The sequence below is a fragment of the Physcomitrium patens genome, chromosome 12, assembly GCF_059467195.1.
Source record: "Physcomitrium patens ecotype Gransden chromosome 12, ASM5946719v1, whole genome shotgun sequence".
NCBI classification, from domain to species: Eukaryota; Viridiplantae; Streptophyta; class Bryopsida; order Funariales; family Funariaceae; genus Physcomitrium; species Physcomitrium patens.
This window is the reverse complement of record NC_143421.1, coordinates 8,452,123-8,474,540: the sequence shown is the minus strand read 5'-3', so window position 1 is coordinate 8,474,540 and position 22,418 is coordinate 8,452,123.

Genomic DNA, 22,418 nt, shown 5'->3' with positions numbered 1-22,418 from the left:
ATAACATCTTAAGTACCTTGAAATATCCCTTCCATCAAATTGATCAATTTTATTGATCACTGCTTGCAATACTTTGGTTGCTAAAGCTTCTTTGCGATCATTGCTTTGCTATTGCTGCATAGATAATGATAAGGCTTAAAACATACTAAAAATGGATGGATCCATATACATACCTTGTCTTTTAGAAGAAGCTCCACTTGAAGCTCCTTCAAAATTTTTATTCTCGTTCTCCATAAAATAAAAATGAAAATAAACAAATCCCAATACCTCTCACCTTAAGTGTTTCACGTTGGGTTCACCACTTATGTCGTATTACGTGCTATCTAGCTTGAAAATGTACCAAGCATCTGGCTGTGGAAGATAAAATGATGTTTTGCAAGTACCCAAGTAGTCTAGTGGGTTTCAACTATCTAAATACAAACTATTTCGGATTTCAATATAAAAGCTTACTCTCAATACAAAGTGCTTTGAACACTATTTTTAATAGCTTCTAGATATTAGAAGCACAGATTCTTTTGTTATTTGTTATTTTTATTTCTATTTTATTTATTTATTATTTGTATTTATTTATTTATATTTATTTATTATATTTATTTATATTTTTTTATTATTTTTTTATTTTTAAATTCTAACCCTCGACAAGCTGTAATTTTCAATCTGACCGTCCGATTGTTGTGAAACTTCTACCACTAGTGTCTTTACAAGTCTTCTAAATACTCAAGAAGTTCAATCCAATCTAACTTAGAGATTGCAAGAAAACACCGTAAATCCATATTGAAGTCCCTTGACCACCGCCTAGAAGGTTGATGACGAACTTTAACTTGTAATTTCTTCTTCTCTGACCGTTAATTCTCATTCAAACTTTGTGTGCAGCTTTGTCTTTAAGCCCTCGACTTACCATGTCAAAATTCACCTTATTCCAACCAGTAGATCTCAAATATTAAGAAACCCTAAACAACTCCAATATGCCAACTTTTGATACCTCTTTATATTTATGATCAAATATCTTCTATCCGTACCGTAAGATTAACACAAATTTTTGCATGCACTTAGTATACTCAATCATCTAGACACCACTAAAATTTCAACCATAGATGTCTCTTCAATTTCAAAAAACAGTCAATAGGACTAGCCTTTAGTTTATTACAAAAGCCTAATTCACCAATACAAACATTGACTTTGAGCAACAATTGTAAAGTCCTCCCAAATCCTATGAAACCCAATTCTACACCTTTCAAAGGAGCTTGAAGCTAGCTCTCTGATTTCAAAATCTTGATCTTTGAATGCCTTCTTCTTTTTCCTCTCGTTTCTTTTAATTTCGTGAGGTCCCCTATTCTTTTGCCCTAAACTTCGAATTGGAACAACAGATCCGCTTCCATGGAATTTCCGCCTCTAAGAGGATCTTTCCACAAAAAGGACATTTTTCCAAAATGACATAGAGAACGGAATAGCTTGAAATGGAACCAAAGCCTCCATATTCGGGACCTCATTGGATTACCCAATCAAGACAGGTCTCATATTGGATAAGAGGCCTGTAATAGGACTTGGATTGGATGTCCCGTAATTGGATCAAATTGGCCCTTCACATGAGACTCACCCAAATATTAAATTGGTCCTTTCTTTTTACCGACTCCTGGTAAGAATCTTGAGGACCTTGATTTATCCCCTCAATTTTTTCCTGACTTTGGATCTGTTGATCCTGATTATTGAAATTGAATGGAGCATAACATTATTGATAAGTATGCCTTGATTGCTTGTTATTCCCACATACTAGCATGTCATTATCACTGGCTCTGGGATTGAGACATTCATTAGCATAATGACCAATCTGTCTACAATGAAAACAACGAAGTAGTATTCTTACACCCCCATGAGGCATATTGGGTGTCTCCACTAGTATATACCTACTAGGCTTGTTCCATATAGGGTTAGAAAATGATCCTAGTCGTCTTGTTGGTACGGAGGGTCCTTGGTTTGATGATGCAGGTGGAGCATACATTGTTGTCACATTTGATGGTATAGCTTACAATGAGGTGACATTAATCGGCCCCTCAATATTGTCACTGGAATTGGCCATTGTTTCTAACATCCAAGATGACTAAATATTAATAAATCTTTTTTATTTATATTTTTACTATATAGTCATATTAGAACATGATACCAGCTGAGCCTGTTTCTAATTGAATTAATTAATGATCTCGATTATCCTATTGGTATGCAAGAAATTGGAATCGATTGCAGTGATGGGAAATATTGCTCATATCCTAGCTGTTCCTTTACATAATTATGGAAGTTTGATACAAAACTTGATGTCGTATGGTATAATTTGCTATGTGAAAATACATTGAGTATCTAGTTATAGAGAGTGTAGCTTAAACCTTTCTATGAATCTTGTCTTAGCTTCCAAAACTCTTTTATTTTGCATAAAATTCAAAATATAATAAAATCCCTTCAAAACATATTTTTCCTGCAAAGGTTTTTTTTTTCCAAACTTTAAAAATTTATAACTCTTATTCTAACCATTCAGTTTGTCTAAAATATATAAGATTGATAGAATTCTCCCTTAAATTTTATCACAAAAAAAACCAATTGTAATTCACTTCTGATCTTCTGGCATCTAAGAAATCCTAGCAGATATTCTAAATCCTAATTTACAAGCATCCAAGCACTATTTTCTTAATATCTCAAGAACCCAATTCTCAAATATCATCAAACTTATGTATAAAATTTACTAGCATGAAATTACACATTTTTTAAAATTTTGAGCCAAAACCTTATTAAATTGCTCAAGATATAGATGAAGACACAACCACTAGTAAATTGAGTCACTTACTACCCTTAGATTGCATGTGCTGACTTCAAAATCCTATAACTCCTTTATCTCAACTTGGAATCTAGCAAGCAGTGTAGCTCCAAAAGTGTTCCCTCTAGTCGCAATTGCCGATCCTCAATTGCTATCCGTACGCATGCGTTATGCCAAAAAGAGTGACAGTAGCTCCCAAATCAATACCTTAACTTTGAGTGCTTGTATCTCCTTCATATAAACTCCAAACCATATAAAATGTGCACCAAAACCATAGCCAAAATCCTAAACTTGTTGATCCTTGCCTTCAAAGCTCAAATGGCTGCAAAAAATTAACCCTAATCTCTAATATGGCCTTGGACAATCTCCTCAAAGCCTATTGGTCATGATTTTTGATCAATAGGAATCGAGATTTTCATCATTTATCTCCATTCATCTATATTGGTGCCCTAATTACTTCTTTTGCTATCAAAATCCTTCTTCAACCTTTTTTCTTATAAGATTCATATAATTTATGCTCTAAATACCAAATAAAAGAACCAAAATAAGCTTTCAAAGGTCACCAATGTCTAACAAAGGTGGCTCTAAATATTTAGAAGTTACTATCAACCAAACCAATCTTAAAAGCTACTATCAAAAGAAATTAACATTATACAAATCCTATAGTAATCTTTTTAAACAACCTCTTCTTAAGGTAATAATCAAATTATATTCTAAAACCAACTAAATCTACTAACATGGCTCAGACCATATTACTTAATAAATTATATATTAAGTACATTATTACATTATTTTCATATAGTAGCCGAACTACAATACGACACCGGATTATAATTTAGACCTTGAAAGTTATTAAAGGCTCAATTTTGCCTATTTGAACAAGTCCTGTTCCAACCAAACATATTTCTCATGTGAACTTGATTGACATGCCACTAGGTAGATTGGATCATGGTCTAATAACCAAACTGTTGTTACTTTTTCCAATTCCAACAATTAGTTGCTGAATGTTTTCTTCTTTAGAATGTCCATTGCACCATCATTTGTGAAGGACAGGGGCATTTTGTCACCAAATGATTTTGGCCCTTACAATTACTACACCATACATTGGACCGAGTATTGGTAGATTTTTGCCTCTTTTCTTTATCCTTTGTCATATTGACTGCCATTTTCTCTATTTTTTTAGTCAAATTTAACAACAAGGTTTCATTAGAATCCTTTGGAGCTGATACTATTGGCAATTCTGTCATAGTCAACAATTGCTACTAATAAGAGAAGTATGAGAACTGCAATGTTGCCATGCTTGGTGGTATAGCTTACAATAGGGTGATATTAATTGTGCCCTATGTATTGGTACTTGAATTGGCCCCTGTATCGAACATTCTCATATAACTAACCACTGCTCCATTTTATGTCGAGATTTGATAACCTCCTTGAACTAGAATCATAGTAGCTTTCCTAGTTAAAAATTAATTATAATGACATTCCTTCTAAACCTTGGCTCGATTAAGAGATACATTTACCATATTTGGGTGAACATCTTTTACAAATATTTTTAGTTCGGGTGAATGTAATCCATTGATTAATATGGATAATACAAAAGCCTCTGACATTTGATGATTTGGCCACTTATAGAATATAATACATGACTATAGTACGATTCCATTGCCTATCCTAAATTCATTTTGCTATTCATTAATCTTTCTTGAAGTCGATCTTCAAAACCAATTGGACAAAAATGAATTAAAAATATATTCTTTGATGCTTCCTAATTAGAAAATTGACCCACGATTTGGCAGTTATATCATTCAAACGTCAAATCTTTTAAAGTTGATTGCAGCTATTGCAACCAAATATCTTCAGTTTTGCCATTATTGGCTACACATGCAATCAAGAATTGAGATAAGTATTCATCTGGATCTGTACTTGGTAAGCTCCTAAAAGAAGATAATGGAACCACATTAGTTGTACAATTATCCACATCATCTATTTGGACTATTGAACCAATTGTCGTCATTGAAGAGGACAATGTGTCGCTTAATCTTTTATTAAAATTACCACTGCCTTCCTTAATTGTCTTTTTCAAACTTTCCAACCTCATATTAAGGACATGAACTCCAAAGAAAGATAATCTCAATACACTCTTGTATCACTCAAAAATACTTAGAAATCACTCAAAAGTGATAATATATTCAACTAGAATGACTATTGCCAAAGATTAGAAAATATGATGGTGTCAAATTGTAACACGAGTATACCATGAAAATATAAAGAAAGGGGACTTTTATTAATGTTCAGTTACCTCGAATATTGGGAGCAACGACCAATTCCAGAGCAAATACTGAGAAGCCAGGTTCAGTCACCCCGTTACAGTCAGCTGAGGCATACTAAAATGCTCCGTTTGATTCCAATAACAGGAGTCATCAGAAAAGGAAAGGACCAATTCAATGATGGGTGAGCCTGGTTTGAAGAGCCAATTGGATCCAATTTTAAGACATCCAATACAAGTCCTATTACGGGCCTCTTACCCAATATGAGACTTGACTTGGTCGGGCAACCCAATGCAGTCCAATTACGGGAACATCCAGGTCTTACTACTGGTCTCTTAGCCGATATGAGACCTGAATTGGTCGAGCGACTCAATGTGGTCCCGATTACGGGGCTCCGATTCCGTTTCAGGCTGTTCTGTCTTTTGTGCCGTTCAGAAAACGTCCTTTCGGTAAAAAGATCTCTTGAAGGTAAAAACAAAGGAGAAAGCTCTAAATGCAAAGCCAATTCCAGATCCAAGATGGAAGATTGAAGAAATTCAGAGGCTAGGGTTTGAAAGAGGGAAGAATTAGGGTTAAAGGGGAGGATAGGTTAAGAAATGAAGGGAGGAGAATAAGTTTTTTTAAGGATTGGAGAGCTAGCTTTATACTTCGAGCGGGGAAAAAAGATAGAGAATTGGGGTTTTTTTTTCTTCATAGGATTTTGGAAAGACTGAGGCAATCGTTGCTGAATAGTCGATGTGTTATACTGGTGAATTAGGATTTTAATGAAGTGAGTGTGATTATTCTTGACTGTTTTGTGAAATCGAAGTTACGTCTTTGATTGAAGAATTAAAAAGGTGTCTATAAGATTGAGTATGCAGAGTGAATGAAATTTATTGGGTTAATCTAACAAGACAGTCAATGGATACAAGGTCGTGAGTATAAAGCGATATCTGAGATTAGTAGATTGGGTTGTTCAAGGTTCTCTGTAACGTCTAGAGACCTACCGGCTGGGATAAAAAAGACTTCGACGAGCAGTCAAAGGACATCTGTATAGATTTATAATATATTCTGGCAGTCGTTTATATTCCAACAATCAAAAACCAATAGACTGCTTGAATATTAGCGAATCTCCATACTACCTTCTACAGCCAGACACCCGGCGCATTCTCAAGCAGGAAAGCATGTAATATGACACAAGTGGTGAACCCGATCTGAAAGCTTGAGGGAGAAGATATTGGATTTCGTTTGATTTTACTTTTATTTTTATGGAGAAGGAAAATAAAAATTTTGAAGGATCTTTGGGAGGAGTTTCTGGTGGGGATTCTTCTAAAGGACAAGATATGCACATGGATCCATCTATTGCTAGTATGTTTTAAGCCTTCTCATTATCAATGCAGCAACAACAAAGCAATGATCGAAAGGAAGCTTTGGCAACCAAAGCATTGCAAGCAGTGGTCAATAAAATTGATCAATTTGATGGAAGGAATATTTCAAGGTATTTAAGATGTTATGTTCGTGAAATAAAATTAAATCAGGTTTCTGAGAAGAAAATGGTTGAATTATTTGGACTTGCCACAATACCGGAGATAAGAGATCATATTACATTGATTACGGTGTTGTATTACATGCTTTCCTGCTCGAGAACGCGCCGGGCGCCTGGCTATAGAAGGTAGTATGGAGATTCGCCGATAGTCAAGCAGTCTATCAGTTTTTGACTGCTGGAATATAAACGACTGCAACAATGTACCGTAAATCTATACGGGTGCTCTTTGACTTCTTGTCGAAGTCCTTTTTGCCCCAGCCAGTAGGTCTCTAGACGTTACAGAGAACCCCGTACAACCCAAACTGTTAACCTTCAATACTGCTTTGTACTTACGATCTTGTATCCACTGACTGTCTTGTTAGATTAACCCAATAAATTTCATTCACTCCGCATACTCAATCCTATAGACACCCTTTTAATCCTTCAATCACAGACGTAACTCGATTTCACAAAACAGTCAAGAGTATTCAAACCCACTTCATTTAAAAATCCCGATTCACCATTACAACACTGACTTCAGCAGCGATTGCCTCAGTCTTCTCCAAAACTCTACGAAGAAGAAAAATCCAAATCCTATGTCTTTCCTTCCCCGACCCGAAGCATGAAGCTCCTCTCTCTAATTCCCTTGATCTTCAAAAAAAACCTCCAATAAAAAAAAACCAAACTGGTAACCTTGCAGAAGCTTGAAAACTCGCTCTCCCCGATTCCCCTCCAAAAAAAAAAAAAAAAAAAACCCCACCAAAACTATATCCCCCCTAACCTTATCCTCTGAATTTCTTCAATCTTTCGTCTTAGATCCGGAATTGGCTCCCACCTCAAGCTTGGATCCAAAATTGGCTCTCGCCGTCAAACTTTCTCCTCCGTTTTTGCCTTTAAGAAATCCATTTACCGAAAACAACGTTCCTTGAGACGGCACAGAGAACAGGACAGCCTGAAACAGAATCGAACCCCGTAATCGGGACCACATTGAGTCGCCCGACCAATTCAGGTCCTATATTGGGAAAGATGCCCGTAGTAACCTGGATGTTCCCGTAATTGGGTCAAATTGGTCCTCGCGTCAGATTGACTAAGACCCGTAGTAAGACCTGGATTTCCCATAACTGGGTCAAATTGGTCCTCGCGTCAGATTGGCTAAGACCCGTAGTAAGACCTGGATTTCCCATAATTAGACTGCATTGGGTTGACCGGCCAATTCAGATTTCATATTGGATAAGAGGACCCGGATTGGATTATCGAAATTGGATCCAATTGGCTCCTCGAACCCGTCGTGTGAATTGATCCTTCTCTTCCTGCTGACTCCCATTATTGGAATCGAACGGGGCATTCCAAAATGCCCCGGCTGACTGTAACGGAGTCATTGAACCTGACCACTCAGTATTTGTACTGGAGTTGGTCGATGCTCCTAATATTCGAGGTAACTGAATATTAATAAAATTCCTCTTTCTTTTTATTTTCACTGTATACTCGTGTTACAACACGACATCCACCCCTCTGAACCTGTGCATCCTCCGGTATGCACCAATTTACCCAATTGCTGTTTGATTCAGAATATATCCTCTACGTCTTTGTCCAGTTCGTCTTCGTCACCTTCATTATCCATATCACTTTCATCTTCTTGCTGCGGAATCTCTGTACCTTCATTAAGGTCTTCCATATTCATCTTTGCGTGTCTTCGTTTAAATATTTTTACTCGCTTCCCTGCAATTGGTATTTTCAATTTTGTACCATCTAACTCCCGTAATGAGTAAGTCGCATTATCATGAACAGTTGTTACAACATATGGTCCAAACCAACGTTTTGAAAATTTCCGCAAAGTACTATGTTGATTATCCAGACTATTGTCATAAACAAGTACCCAGTCACCTTCCTCGATTGCTTTTGGTCTCAATCGATGTTGCTTATCGAATCGCGCCTTGTTTTGTAACCTTGCTCTTTTTAACCTTTCCAATGCTATCTGGACATCTTCCGTTCTTTGCTCCAATTGTCGAATCCTAATAGCCAGAAGTTCTTCTCTTGTCAATCCATCTTCCCATGGTAGCATACTCCAAGTAAGTACCTTTTCTTCAATCGGCATAATTGGTTTTTGACCTGTCATAAGTTCTACTGGCATATATCCTGTCACCGAACTATGTGTTGTTCGATCAGCCCATAATGCAAATGACAAAAGCCGTGGCCACTCTTTAACCTTCCCATTACAAGCTTTAACCAATGCTTTCACAATCGGCGGGTGACCGCGTTCGCTTTTCGCATTCCCTTCCGGATTATAAGCAGTAGTCAGTGATAGTTTAACTCCACACTTTTCAAAGAACTTACGAGCTTCTTGTGCATTTAATTCTCCACGATCTGTAGTGATTTTTCCTACGCACCCGTAATGGCAAATGACATCTTCAAGCAAAAACCTACAAATTCCCTCTGTAGATTTTGTCCTCAATGCTCTTCCTTCTACTTGATTTGATAAATCTTCACGAGCTAATACCAAATATCTCATCTGCCATAACCCAACCGACATAATAACCAAATCAACAACCCATTTAAAATGAATAGCCAGAGGATACGTAGGATGAAGACCATCTCGATGTCGGATATTAGAATACGATTGACAGATTTCACATGACTCTACAAATGAGAGCACATCTCGATACATATTTTTCCACCAATATCGTTCCTTGAGTTTAGCAAAAGTAGCCCAGATTCCTCTATGGCCTGCCCATAAACTATCATGAAACTCCTTTAATAATTTTAGTTTTTCTTCCCTTTTGCCTATCACTCGTTGTGGCATCCCAATTCCTTTCTTCGGTCTCTTCCATAAGAATCCATCTCGAAGTAAAAATCCATATGCTTTTTTTTTTTATTTGTTTGAATTTTTCTGTAGACCAATTTCCCTGCTTAGACAAGGTATTCAAATAATGACCAATATCCAATAATTCTCCTTCATAAGCTTCTTCAAGAAATAGCTTGTCTTCTCTGTTGAGATTTGATATTGAATAGAATTTCAATCCGACATCATCAATGTCTTCAACCATTTCGTCCTCCCTCTCGTATCTTACTCGAGATAGCATGTCTGCTACTAAATTGTCCTTTCCAGTGATATGCTTAAATTCTGGATTTAGTGACTTAATATAAGCAATCCATCTCAACATTACAATATCTGGCGTTGAACAGTTAATAATCATTCCAAGCAATGGCAAGCAATCTGTTTCAATTACTACTACTGCTCCAATCAAATAGTCCTTTTCAGCTTTCATAGCCGAAACGACTCCCCAAAGTTCTCTTTTGACTTGCGAATATGCACGCTGACGAATACTTAAAACTTTAGCCCCAAATCGAACTGCAAATCTACTCCCATTCGAATCATCTTGACCCACCGCCCATCCAACGGCAATTGGACTAGCGTCTACAGTAAGAATCACTGGTCTATTGCACTTATAATCAACCTTCCTCAATATTGGAGGTGACATCAATAATTTCTTCAATCTTTGCATTGCCTGAATATGCCTTTCTTTCCATTCAAATCGGTAACCCTTGCGTAACAGTTCATATAATGGATCCGCTATGTGAGCAAAATGAGGGATCCAGATTCGATAAAATACACATGCACCCAAAAACCTGCGAACCTCTGTTAAAGAACCACAATCCTCTTTCATCCTTCCAATTGCATCAACTTTAGTCGGATCTGGTTTTCTTCCGTAAGATCCGCATAAATGTCCAACAATTACAACGTCTCGCACTCCAAATACGGACTTCATACCCGATAATGTAAGATGAACTTCTCCAAGCCGAGTTAAAATCTTTTCACAATCTTGTATATGATCAACAACATATCTGCGACATCCCCTCGTATCTAAAGTTTCATCCTTGTCTCCTTCTCTGCACCCCTTTATAAGAACATCATCCAGAAAAGGCATAGTCTTTTCCGGGATAAAATCTCTCAATACCTTATTCATCCCATTCATCATATGCGCAACTGAGTTGGTCACGCCTTGAGGAAGAGTGCACATTCTAACCAATCCAAGCGGTGTCCTCATCGTTGTCATATCTCTACTTCCTTCGGTAAGTTGAAATTGATCATAACCTGAATACAAATCACCCATTGAATAGATCGCCCTTCCAGCAAATGCCTCAGCAAATTCATCCACAATAGGTCCAATTCCTGCATTCCTGACAGTTAAAGCATTCACCGGCTGCATATCTTGAATAAACCGCAGTGACCCATTCTTCTTAGGTACCGTAAACCATCGACTAGAATACGGCGCAAATGAAGGTTCTAATATTTTCATCTTTATCTTTTCTTTCAATAGTTCGACCAATTTAGGTAAATGTGCCCTCGGTACTGGAATCGGTCTTAGATTCCAAGGTACATGCGGTACAGTGAAGATAACCATAGGTGTTATAATATTTGGATCCACACACCCAATTTCATGAGATTCGAAGGCAAACGATCTACCTTGTTTAGCCAACATCTTTTTGAAGCAAGTAATTTCCTCCGGCAATAAAGAACCATCAGAACCAATCTTCAATTCTTCAAAAGTCTCTTCAGTAAACTGATGTCCAATACTCATTGGATCTCTTAAACTTGCTTCTTTTGATGCTTCTCCCATTTGTTCTTTAGAATCCTCTGGTAATGGTCCGGCAACAGGCTTTACCTTCTTATCTGCCGTTTTATATCTCGTCTCTACTGTGACTTCTGGTGCTTGAAAAGATTCAAGCATGGTATAAACCTCTCTCGAATGAATCTCAACAATCTTATCATTATCCCCTAACCCAATAGATGTAATCAATTCCAATGAATCTTCCAGCCCATTTTCTTCATAAACACCCAAAATCCTCTCATCATCTTGTAATGTACCTATCTTGCGTAACTGTCCTTCAATATCATATAATCTTTTTCTTTCTTTTCTTTTAAAATCATCAACTTTCTTATACATAATATTTCCATTCTCCAATATACCAATAAAACTCGCATCAAAGGTACCTTCATCTCGCGAGAGTACCTCCTCTTTTGTACCTCCATAATCTCGCTTTACAGTGGTACCTCCCCAAAATCCTTAAATCCTTCAACAATCTTTGGCAATGGTTTTTCCCTCAACCTATCTCGATTCTGTTCATGGTTAGGAGGTACTGTTAGAAATTGTACAGCTTTCCTCCCATCTTCACACCGTACCCTTGCATAAGCAGAACCATCGTCAAGTACCTTTGTTTCCGTCCGTATTGCCGTGATATAAGGTTGTCCTAAAATCAACGGATAAGACGTTGTATCTTGAACGAAGAAATGTTGCTCCGTCGCAACATCCCCAATCCGAATTTTGACATCTGGACAAGCTCCATATAATTCGCCTCGTGTGTTATTAGCTGTTCGTATTGCCCATCCATGTTCTATATCAATTGGCCATTTTTGCTTCTTATAAAGATCTTTAGACATGAAATTTATTTCAAAACCATGGTCCACCAAAGCAACTATTGGTTCTTCTATATCTCCTACCTTCACCAATATCTCAGTAGTTGCCCTTGCCCAATGCTTTCGAGTATAATGGCTCAAAGTTTCCATTTCCTTGTCACTAGAATCTTCGAAACGTACTCGCTGATTATACCCATTCTTTTCATTTGTTGGTTGCTTGTAACCAATATCAACCTCTTCTTCATCTCTACATATTCTTGCATCAATAGCATGACTCATTCCAGTTTCGCTCATTAATTGCCTCTTTCGCTTAATGCTGTCAATGATAACATCATGAAACTCCTTCTTTGCAATTCCCAAGACTTCTTTTAATGTGAATTCCACCTTAGTATTTAATATACGTTCTTCCAACACCCCTTTCAAATTTATTGCCGCTTCAATGTCAGAAAGTAGCTTATAAGCAATTGATTTGCCCTTATCTTTTGTCTCCGTTGTTTTTTCTCCCAATGATGCTGAGGTATCTTTAGAGACAATTCTTAAGAAACTGCCTCCCGAGCCTTGTCTCCTTGAGTTTGCCTCTTAAAAGAATTTTCTTCTGTCGTATCATCAAAATTTTCTAGTCTCTTTTCTTCCATCAAAGCTTCATGTTGGCTCTTAGCAATATATGCATGAACTGAAAGAGATTCAACAGGATCCTCCCAACTTGTTCTTCCTCGTATTGTAGCTGCAGTTCTCAATAATGCTTCTCGAGTTAATTTCCCTTCTTGCATTGTAGAAACGGTAGAAGCCCAAAACTCACTAGTTTCCGTACTTCCACCAATTTCATCATCTACTCTAGCACCATAACTTGTACTTTCTCGTACTACTGTTTCATGCTCTTTTAAGTAATCTTGAACCAATGCTCTCATTCCTCCCTTGCCAAAATTGGTTTAAAGAAGATCCTCCCTATCTTTCAATGCTATCTTTCCATCTTTCTAGCAAATAATTCCCTGCCGTATCATATTATTAAATTCATTGCAATCTTTTCTAGTGTGTGAAGCATCATCACACCAAATGCATCTTTGTACATATCCTTGTTTTGAAACATTCTTCGAATTGTTTATAGAAGTATTCTCTTCAAGTCTTGCCAATTTGATTTGAAGATCTCGCATTCCTCGTATAATTTCTTCCATACCCATATCTGCTTTCTTTGACAAGGATGTCGAAGGTTGAACTGTAGGCATTGTCGGTGATGTTGTACGTACTGGAGCTTTGGGTGCTTGTACTGTTTTCGAAATATTGCTCCTATCCTTCCTCCTTTTTTTTTTTGTAAGCAACCCCACCGCATCTTCAACGTTCTTCCACTTCGTCGTCAATCCTTCATCTTCTTCTTTGTCTTCAAGAAGGGGTTCTAATTTCTCTTGCAATTCTCCATCAGCAGCTTGAAGAAATAGATCAACTTTGTTCGGCTCCAATGTCAATTTTTCTACCTTCGATAATTGAGAGTATTGCCTCTCAAATTCCCTTAGTAGCTCTGTTGCTTGCAAATTCTTATTGGGCCGTTCAATCCATCCCAGAAACAGCTTCTTAGTAACGCGATCAGCATCTTCCAAGAAATATTCGTCTTTCAATGCATGTGAAAAATCCTCCCATGAATTCCCACAACGATCCGTAATCGATGTAATGTGGTCCCTTATCTCCGGTATCGTGGCAAGTCCAAATAGTGCAACCATTTTCTTCTCAGAAACCCGATTTAATTCCATTTCACGAACATAACATCTTAAATACCTTGAAATATTCCTCCCATCAAATTGATCAATTTTATTGACCACTGCTTGCAATGCTTTGGTTGCCAAAGCTTCCTTCCGATCATTGCTTTGCTGTTGCTGCATTGACAATGAGAAGGCTTGAAACAAACTAGCAATAGACGGATCCATGTGCATACCTTGTCCTTTAGAAGACTCCCCACCAGAAACTTCTCCCAAAAATCCTTCAAAATTTTTATTTTCGTTTTCCATAAAAATAAAGATAAAATCAACCGAAATCCAATACCTTCTACCTCAAGCTTTCACGTCCGGTTCACCACTTATGTCGTATTACGTGCTTTCCTGCTCGAGAACGCGCCGGGCGTCTGGCTTTAGAAGGTAGTATGGAGATTCGCCGATAGTCAAGCAGTCTATCAGTTTTTGACTGCTGGAATATAAACAACTGCAACAATGTACCGTAAATCTATACGGGTGCTCTTTGACTTCTTGTCGAAGTCCTTTTTGCCCCAGCTAGTAGGTCTCTAGACGTTACAGAGAATCCCGTACAACCCAAACTGTTAACCTTCAATACTGCTTTGTACTTACGATCTTGTATCCACTGACTGTCTTGTTAGATTAACCCAATAAATTTCATTCACTCCGCATACTCAATCCTATAGACACCCTTTTAATCCTTCAATCACAGACGTAACTCGATTTCACAAAACAGTCAAGAGTATTCAAACCCACTTCATTTAAAAATCCCGATTCACCATTACAACACTGACTTCAGCAGCGATTGCCTCAGTCTTCTCCAAAACTCTACGAAGAAGAAAAATCCAAATCCTATGTCTTTCCTTCCCCGACCCGAAGCATGAAGCTCCTCTCTCTAATTCCCTTGATCTTCAAAAAAAACCTCCAATAAAAAAAAACCGAACTGGTAACCTTGCAGAAGCTTGAAAACTCGCTCCCCCCGATTCCCCTCCAAAAAAAAAAAAAAAAAAAAAAACCCACCAAAACTATATCCCCCCTAACCTTATCGTCTGAATTTCTTCAATCTTGTGTCTTAGATCCGGAATTGGCTCCCACCTCAAGCTTGGATCCGAAATTGGCTCTCGCCGTCACGCTTTCTCCTCCGTTTTTGCCTTTAAGAAATCCATTTACCGAAAACAACGTTCCTTGAGACGGCACAGAGAACAGGACAGCCTGAAACAGAATCGAACCCCGTAATCGGGACCACATTGAGTCGCCCGACCAATTCAGGTCCTATATTGGGAAAGATGCCCGTAGTAACCTGGATGTTCCCGTAATTGGGTCAAATTGGTCCTCGCGTCAGATTGGCTAAGACCCGTAGTAAGACCTGGATTTCCCGTAACTGGGTCAAATTGGTCCTCGCGTCAGATTGGCTAAGACCCGTAGTAAGACCTGGATTTCCCGTAACTAGACTGCATTGGGTTGCTCCACCAATACAGGTCTCATATTGGGTAAGAGGACCCGGATTGGATTATCGAAATTGGATCCAATTGGCTCCTCGAACCCGTCGTGTGAATTGGTCCTTCTCTTCCTGCTGACTCCCGTTATTGGAATCGAATGGGGCATTCCAGTATGCCCCGGCTGACTGTAACGGAGTCACTGAACCTGACCACTCAGTATTTGTACTGGAGTTGGTCGATGCTCCCAATATTCGAGGTAACTGAATATTAATAAAATTCCCCTTTCTTTTTATTTTCACTGTATACTCGTGTTACAACACAACAACGGATTGTTATGGGAATTCATGGGAGATTTTTTCACATGCATTGAAAGACGAATATTTCTTGGAAGATGCTGATCGCGTTACTAAGAAGCTGTTTCTGGGATGGATTGAACGGCCCAATAAGAATTTACAAGCAACAGAGCTACTAAGGGAATTTGAGAGGCACTACTCTCAATTATCGAAGGTAGAAAAATTGACATTGGAGCCGAACAAAGTTGATCTATTTCTTCAAGCTGTTGATGGAGAATTGCAAGAGAAATTAGAACCCCTTCTTGAAGACAAAGAAGAAGATGAAGGATTGACGACGAAGTGGAAGAACGTTGAAGATGCGGTGGGGTTGCTTACAAAAAAAGAAAGGAGGAAGGATAGGAGTAATATTCTGAAAACAATACAAGAACCCAAAGCTCCAGTACGTACAACACCACCGACAATGCCTACAGTTCAACCTTCGACATCCTTGTCAAAGAAAGCAGATATGGATATGGAAGAAATTATACGAGGAATGCGAGATCTTCAAATCAAATTGGCAAGACTTGAAGAGAATACTTCTACAAATAATTTGAAGAATGTTTCAAAACAAGGATATGTACAAAGATGCATTTGGTGTGATGATGCTTCACACACTAGGAAAGATTGCAATGAATTTAATAATATGATATGGCAAGGAATTATTTGCTGGAAAGGTGGAAAGTTAGCATTAAAATATAGGGAGGATCTTCTTCAAACCAATTTTAGCAAGGAAAGAATGAGAGCATTGGTTCAAGATTACTTAAAAGAGCATGAAACAGTAGTAGGAGAAAGTGCAAGTTATGGTGCTAGAGTAGATGATGACCTTGGTGGAAGTACGGAAACTAGTGAGTTTTGGGCTTCTGCCATTTTTTCAATACAAGAAGGAAAATTACCTCGAGAAGCATTATTGAGGACTGCAGCTACAATACAAGGTACAACAAGTTGAGAGGACTTGTTGAATCTCTTTCAGTTCATGCATATATTGCTAAGAGCCAACATGAAGCTTTGATGGAAGAAAAGAGACGAGAAAATTTTGATGATACGACAGAAGGAAATTCTTTTAAGAGGCAAACTCGAGGAGACAAGGCTCGGGAGGCAGTTTCTTAAGAATTGTCTCTAAAGATACCTCAGCATCATTGGAAGAAAAAATGAGGGAGACAAAAGATAAGGACAAATCAATTGCTTATAAGCTACTTTGTAACATTGAAGTGGCAACAAATTTGAAAGGGGTGTTGGAAGAATGTATATTAAATGCTAAGGTAGAATTCACATTGAAAGAAGTCTTGGGAATTGCAAAGAAGGAGTTTCATGATGTCATCATTGATAGCATTAAGCGAAAGAGACAATTAATGGGCGAAACTGGAATGAGTCATGGTATTGATGCAAGAATATATAAAGATGAAAAAGAGGTTGATATTGGTTACAAGCAACGAAAAAATGAAAAGAATGGGTATAATCAACGAGTACGTTTTGAAGATTATACTGATAAGGAAATGGAAACTTTGAGTCATTATACTCGAAAGCATTGGACAAAGGCAACTACTGAGGTATTGGTGAAAGTAGGACATATAGAAGAACCGATTGTTGTTTTAGTCGACCATGGTTCTGAAATAAATCTCATGTCTAAAGATCTTTATAAGAAGCAAAAATGGCCAATTGATATGGAACATGAATGGGCAATACGAGCAGCTAATAACACATGGAGCGAATTATATGGAGCTTGTCCAGATGTCAAAATTCGGATTGGGGATGTTGTGACGAAGCAACATTTCTTTGTTCAAGATACAACGTCTTATCCGTTGATTTTAGGACAACCTTATATTATGGCAACACGGATAGAAACAAAAATACTTGACGATGGTTCTGCTTATGCAAAGGTACATAGCAAAGATGGGAGGAAAGCTGTACAATTTCTAACAGTACCTCCTAACCATGAACGGAATCGAGATAGGTTGAGGGAGAAACCATTGCCAAAGATTGTTGAAGGATTTAAGGATTTTGGGGAGGTACCATTGTAAAGCGAGATTATGGAGGTACAAAAGAGGAGGTACTCTTGTGAGATAAAGGTGCCTTTAATACGAGTTTTATTGATATTTTGGAGAATGGAAATATTATGTATAAGAAAGTTAATGATTTTAAAAGAAAAGAAAGAAAAAGATTATATAATATTGAAGGAAAATTACGCAAGTTAGGTACGCAGCAAGAAGATGAAATTGATTTGGATAATGAAGGTGATGAAGACAAACTTGACAAAGACGTAGAGGATATATTATAAATCAAACAGCAATTGGATAAATTAGTGCATACCGGAGGATATATAGGTTCAGAGGGGGTGGATGTCCTATTATAACACGAGTATATCGTGAAAATATAAAGAAAGGAGACTTTTATTAATGTTCAATTACCTCAAATATTGAGAGCAACAACCAATTCCAGTACAAATACTGAGAAGTCAGGTTCAGTCACTCCATTACTGTCCACCGAGGCATACTAAAATGCTCCGTTTGATTCCAATAACGAGAGTCAGCAGAAAGGGAAAGGACTAATTTTATGATGGGTGAGCCTGGTTCGAAGAGCCAATTGGATCCAGTTTCAAGACATCCAATACAAGTCCTATTACGGGCCTCTTATCCAATATGAGACTTGACTTGGTCGGGCAACCCAATGCAGTCCAATTACGGGAACATCCAGGTCTTACTACGGGTCTCTTAGCCAATATAAGACCTGAATTGGTCGGGCGACTCAATGTGGTCCCGATTACGGGGCTCTGATTCCGTTTCAGGCTGTTCTGTCCTTTGTGCCGTTCCAGAAATGTCCTTTCGGTAAAAATATCTCTTGAAGGTAAAAACGAAGGAGAAAGCTCTAACGGCAGAGCCAATTCCAGATCCAAGACGGAAGATTGAAGAAATTCAGAGGCTAGGGTTTGAAAGAGGAGAGAATTAGGGTTAAAAGAGATGATAGGTTAAGAAATGAAGGGAGGAGAATAAGTTTTTTTAAGGGTCGGAGAGCTAGCTTCATGCTTCGAGCGGGGAAAAAAGATAGAGAATTGGGATTTTTTTTTCTTCATAGGGTTTTGGAAAGACTGAGGCAATCGTTGCTGAATAGTCGATGTGTTGTACTGGTGAATCGGGATTTTAATGAAGTAGGTGTGATTACTCTTGACTATTTTGTGAAATCGAAGTTACGTCTTTGATTGAAGAATTAAAAAGGTGTCTATAGGATTGAGTATGCGGAGTGAATGAAATTTATTGGGTTAATCTAATAAGACAATCAATAGATACAAGGTCGTGAGTATAAAGCGGTATCGAAGATTAACAGATTGGGTTGTTCGAGGTTCTCTGTAACGTCTAGAGACCTACCGGCTGGGACAAAAAGAACTTCGGCGAGCAGTCAAAGGACATCCGTATAGATTTATAATATATTTTGGCAGTCGTTTATATTCCAACAGTCAAAAATCAATAGACTGCTTGAATATTAGTGAATCTCCATACTACCTTCTATAGCCAGACACTTGGCGCATTCTCAAGCAGGAAAGCACGTAATATGACAACGGCTCTTGAAACTAGACTAGAAATAACAATGGAATTGATAAGAGTGAAGAAGGCTTTACTCTTGTCTCTATATATACTATCTAACTAGAGGCTACGTGGCGATATTTTATAGGACTCCAATATGTGTTGACTTTATAGGACACTTGTCTTGACATACAAGGCAAGTTTTTCTACGTGTGGGCCACATAGTTAGCTTGGTCTTCCAGCTAATAACATGTGTGGCACATGGCGAACTTGTTGACCATGTTTTTAATCCAAAAATTCAATTAAAGACACCTATGAAGTCAAAGCAGCATCTATGAAGCTTCTAGGAAGCTTGCATATCAAATACTATAGAATTAACTTACTTTTATCTACTTTTACTTATTTCTACTTATTTATATATATAATTACTAGCTTACATGAGTATGTCCGTGACATTATCCCTCCTTCTAGGGACAAGTTCTACAAAAAGCGGTCATCATATGTTGAGAAAATCTATGATGCGACGAATTATATTTGCCACATACTCTGATCTTTATTCTCTTCGAAGATGATTGATAGGGCCTCTCAACCATCGGTAGTGTCCCATATCAGGGCAGGAAGACCACCCAGTTATTTGATCATTGTTGAGGCCTTCTTAACTTCCTTCGAATAGAACATTTGGAACACCATCAGGAGTTGTTCCTACCTCTGGTAAAATCACCAAACATCGGGAGTCCCTTCCAAGGTCGTGGTACCAAACACATTGTATCTTGTCATGTATTCGAGGAAGAACTTGTCGTTCTTGAAGATCTTCATCTCAATTGCATCGTCTTAAAGGTTGTGACAATTGTAATATAACATCTGGCAGGTCAACAAATAAAGGCTCTTGAGTCGAATCCACTGGTTGTTGGTTCTCCATCTCCTTAGCGTCACAACTACAAAGAAGCTACAAACAAGGATTGAAAGTAGAATGTTATCTTGTCTAGATCTTGTTTTTTTTATAAAGAAGATTTTTATCTTAGTTTTGATGGATGTCATCAATGAAAAGCCTTCACCACCTTTGTTGCATTTACAAGATTCTTTACTAGCTCCCATGTGCATTCACTAATATCATATCTATGCCAATGGATAAGATATTCCAATTTATTTCAAGGTGGCCTTGAATCTAAGACTTCTTCTACTTCAAACTCTTTATTATTGTCCACTTCTATAGGAGGAGGTAGAGCTTGTCTTCTTTTTGGTATGTCCATTGTCTTGTATGGTTTAAGAAAAGACACGTGAAATACTGGAAGGATTTCCATTGACTCCAGTAGATGTAAACGATATGCAATTGGATTGATTTGTACAAAAATAAAAAATGGTCCAAGCCTTCAATAGTCCAACTTGTCACAAGGACGAGTGGTCTTGATATTGTGATGAAATAACTATACCTTATTGTCCATGTGAAATGGTGGTTGTTCCTTTTGATAAACATCCGCATTTAATTTTTATCTTTCTTGAGCTTCTTTTAATTGCACCTTTATTGTTGTATGTAACTCTAAAAACCGATTTGCCATACTTTCTGCTGTAGGATTATCAACTTTTGAGAAATCAAATATATCAAGTCGTAGATTATAATCATAATTGGCAAAGAAAGGTGTTTGTTGTGTAGAAAAATGCACCGTATTATTATAAGTAAACTTTGCCAATGGTAGAAGAGTTATCCAATCATCTTGTTGATAGTTGATAGTACATCTTAAGTATTGCTCCAAGATTTGATTTACGTGCTCTGTCTATCCGTCAGTTTGAGGATGAAAAGCCAAAGATATTTTTATATCCTTTTGTAAAATCTTAAAAAGGGTTCTCCAAAATCTTGATACAAACTGAGTTCTCCTATCCGATATAATATCCTTTGGTAATCTATGATAGCGATAGATATTGTCAATAAAAAGCTTAGCTGTTTCTTCACTCGTGATGGATTTTGTACATGGCACAAAATGTGCCATCTTGGTGAAGCGATCTACTATCATAAATATAGAGTCATAAGAACTTGAGCTTAGAAGATCTGTGATAAAGTCCATAGAAACAGAAGACCATGGTTGTTCTGAAATGGATAATGGCTGAAGAAGTCCAAAAGATCGATGATGAAGAGTTTTAGATCTTGAATAAATATCACATGATTGTACAAAATCTTTGACTGCCTTCCATATTTGAGGCCACCAAAAATCTCTAGGTATCAACTCCAAAGTCTTATTGTATCCAAAATATCCTGCTACTGATAAGTCGTGATGAGCTTGAAGAACACGTAAATGTGCTTCTCCTTCTGGAACATATAGGCATCCTTTGAAATAGAGTAGGTTGTTCTTCAACTTGAATTTAGAGGAATCATGAGATTTAGAAGAATTATTCTTGTTATCGTGAACAAGAGGGTCTGAAGACATACTTAACTCGACTTGCATGAGAAAAGTTAAATCAATAGTCAATGTTGATTTTATTGCTCAAAGATGAAATTACCCCGGCTTCAAGAGAACCATTCTTTATTACTCAAAAGCTGCATCTCCTTCTTTTGGTGCAAGATAAGAACATCTAGACAAGACATCCGACAAACTTTGTTGTTTTCTTGGTCAATAAGTGATGATGAACTCAAATCTTCATAAAGATATGCTCCAATGAGCTTGACAACAATTTAATATGCATGTTGATATGAAATATTTAAGGTTCTTATGCTCTGTGTATACGGTGATTAGACTTGAGGTGCCTTCTAGATAATGACGCCATTCTTGAAATGAATCCATAATTGCAAGAAGCTCTTTATCATGGATTTTATAATTAATCTGGGCAGCTAAAAATTTCTTGGAATAGAAAGCTATTGGATGGAGCTTGTTATCTGCTCCCATTTATGATAAAACGGCATCCAAGGCAAAGTATGATGCATCAATTTCCATAAAAAATATCCTAGAAAAGTCGATACGATACAAGATTGGTACAAAAGTAAATTCCTTCTTTAAAGCATCAATCTCTACTTCACCTTCTTTACTCCACTCAAATTTATCTTTACAAGTCAAACGCATAAGTGGAGCTGTAACTTGAGAAAAATTCTTGATGAAGATTCGATAGTAATTTGCAAAGCCTAAAAAATATTGCACATCTCATACTATTCTTAGAATCTTCCAATCTATGATAGTCTGGACCTTCTTCGGATCCATCACTAAGCCTTCATTGGAAATGATGTATTCTAAAAAGTCAACTTGAGTAGTGTGGAATATACTTTTTTTCAACTTGGCATATAATCCTATATCTCTTAGTTTTTTTAACACACGACGAACATGGAGTTCATGTTCTTCTGTATTCTTAGAATAGATTAGAATGTCGTCTAAATAACAAATGACAAAATCATCTAAAAATTCATGAAAAACATCATTCATAAGATGTTGAAAAGCAGTTG